General features: G+C 34.4%; 2 long non-coding RNA genes across 2 annotated transcripts; one reads left to right on the forward strand and one right to left on the reverse strand.

Annotated features, from left to right (window-relative positions):
- Positions 1 to 123: 123 nt before the first annotated feature.
- On the reverse strand, positions 124 to 899 carry LOC103375661 (uncharacterized). Its single transcript, XR_521231.1, has 2 exons — positions 867 to 899; positions 124 to 491 (listed from the first exon to the last, which is right to left on the reverse strand). It is a non-coding gene; the product is annotated as an uncharacterized LOC103375661 (long non-coding RNA).
- On the forward strand, positions 443 to 1,220 carry LOC103375660 (uncharacterized). The gene is made up of 2 exons (XR_521230.1): positions 443 to 505; positions 881 to 1,220. It is a non-coding gene; the product is annotated as an uncharacterized LOC103375660 (long non-coding RNA).
- Positions 1,221 to 2,750: the final 1,530 nt, after the last annotated feature.

Raw genomic sequence — 2,750 nt, forward strand, 5'->3', positions numbered from 1 at the left:
ACGTAGATCGGAAGTGCTTGGACAGCTGCAATGTCCTGCTGCACTTAGAGCTGCACATCAGTCTGTTCACTTTCTGTCTGTCTGTGTGTCAGTGTCCTTCCAGTGTCAGGTGAAGCTGCTCTGCCTGCTGTCCACAGTGCTGATAGTGAAGAGTCTGGTGTTCTGCTGTGGACTCTCTCTGCTGATGATCCTCACAAACAAGGGACCGTCCACCAACTGAACACATGCTGACTGACTGTTTGCTGCTGGCCTTTTGTCACCATCACATCTCATCAATACATCTCCTTCATGTCTTTAATTCGTGATCAGAAATATCAGCTGTGACGTCTTGTGCTTGCTTCTAATATACTTCCCTGAACTCACATGTTTGATCGTCATCCTACAAGTGCAAATGCATATATTCACATATATATTTTCAGTTCTGGAGTTTAAATTCTGCAGGACCGTGTTGTTTTAATATTTGAGTCTTTTGTTTCTTTATGAAGTATTATGTGGAGTGAAACAGGTTCATCAATAAAAACTATAAAATTACAATCTTTTAATAGATTTTCTAGCAATTGATCACAAATGTCAATTCTGATGTTGTGTGTTTGGTTGTAATGTGGAGTTAAACACAGGAGTAAATTTATTATTTTAATTTTTTTAACTTTATTCTGCTTTTTACATTTTAATTTTGACATAGACCAAATTCAGCTGAATCATTTGCTGGCTTGTACATATTTCAGCATTAAACATCACAGTTATTTCTCCTTGTTTTTCCCTTCAATATATATATATATACTCAAAGTGTTGAAGACTATTGAAGAAATTCTGCAGGACCGTGTTATTTTAATATTTGAGTCTTTTTTTTCTTTATGAAGCATTATGTGGAGTGAAACAGGTTTATCAATAAAAACTATAAAATTACAATCTTTGTGTTTGATTATTTAAAAAAAGCTTTTAATAGATTTTATAGCAATTGATCACAAATGTCAGTTCTGATGTGTGTTTGTAATGTGGAGGTACAGGAGTAAAAAGGTTTTTTTTATTTTTTAACTTAACTCTGCATTTTAATTGTGACATAGACCAAATTCAGATGAATCATTTGGTGGCTTGTACATATTTCAGCATTAAACATCACAGTTATTTCTTCTTGTTTTTCCCTTTAATATATATACTCAAAGTGTTGAAGACTATTCACATTTATTTAGTGCAGCATTTTCAATAAACTGGAGATAACATTGTTGTCTAGCTGTGTTATGTTGATCCCCAATATTAATCTGACTGTGGTTTGAAGTTACTCATTTTTACAGATAAAAGTATTGGTACACAATTGAACAGGGACATGAGCTAAACCATTTGAAGTAACGATGAACACAGGGGTTTTCTATGTGAACAAACACGTGGATAAACGACCAGGTTCAGCTCTGTGTCCTCTGATCACTCACTTTGTGTATTAATCATCTTTTATAACTGTGTCAGTGTGGATGTAAAACTCTATGCTGATGACACTGTTGTTTACACACATGAAGAGTGGAAACTGTAATGTCCATCTTTAATCACATAAACCTGTAAAAACTCCAAGATGTGAGCACGACATGAGCTTCAGGTGGTGATTGGACTCAGTTTAACTCTGTGTAGGTGGAGGTCTGAGTGGAAACAAGGCTGACAGAAAACAAGCAAAGAAAGAACACAAACCACAGAAAAGGAGGCAGCTGATGAGTGTTCACAGCAGAAGATATGAATCTGTTCTCAGGGTTTTCAGAGTGTTCATAGCTAATCAAACTTCTTTTCCTGTGTGGGTTTCTGCTCTGCGACACTGTTCGCTGTGGCTTTTCACCTTAATAACACAGCAACAGTTACAACTATTGACTGGGTTGCAAGAATCATTGCAGGAAGCATCTGTGTTCTTCATCTGTGAGAGAAACAGGTCAAATCCTTAAGTCAGAGCTGCAAATTCACTCTGATGGTGTAAATACAAGAATAATGACAAACTGGCTGCACAAAATCTGTTGATGCCGATTAAAAATGAATAAATGATGGGGGAAAAAAACACAGATTGAAGAAGCAATAAAACCACAGAATAATAATTTAATACTTACACGAAGGGATGTAATATTAATCAAAAAAGAACCAATAATCACAAGTAAACTTATAACAATATAGAGTTAATAGATAACAGTTTTCATTATTATGTTTTTATATGATTAAAAACGCAATAAAAAAGAGAATAAAAATAGAAAACAAGAATAAAGTTTCATGGGGCTTTAGCTATTTAGAATAAAATCAACACAACCAACATTTTTTCATTATTCAAACCTCAGCTGTGACAGATCAAACTGCTGAAACGTCAGACTTCAGTTCTTTTTCATAATTCCACTCATCCATGATCAGTGATTATTTATCCTACTTGTCCGATACAGCAGATTCTGAATCAATGACATTATGAAAAATAACAGTGAGAATTTCAGGCTCTTGTTGTTTTAGTTCCTGAGGTATTTTCATTCAACCAGCCTCTAATGTCAACGTGCAAAAAGCTGCTTAAAGTGTGTCAACAGGCAATTTTTAAAAATTTCAAATCTCTAAAATTATTTGATATATCAATCGAAAATTTCACAAACATCGTTTTAAATATCCATATGTCATGCTAGAAAAAATTATCATAAATAATAATGAAGCACAACATGTCACAACTGAAATTTCTGATCACTGATCAAAGGGATCAATAAGATGTATTGGTGAGATGTGATGGTGAGAAAAGACCAGCAGCA

This window comes from Stegastes partitus, unplaced genomic scaffold (genome assembly GCF_000690725.1).
Source record: "Stegastes partitus isolate 25-593 unplaced genomic scaffold, Stegastes_partitus-1.0.2 Scaffold2752, whole genome shotgun sequence".
NCBI lineage: Eukaryota > Metazoa > Chordata > Actinopteri > Pomacentridae > Stegastes > Stegastes partitus.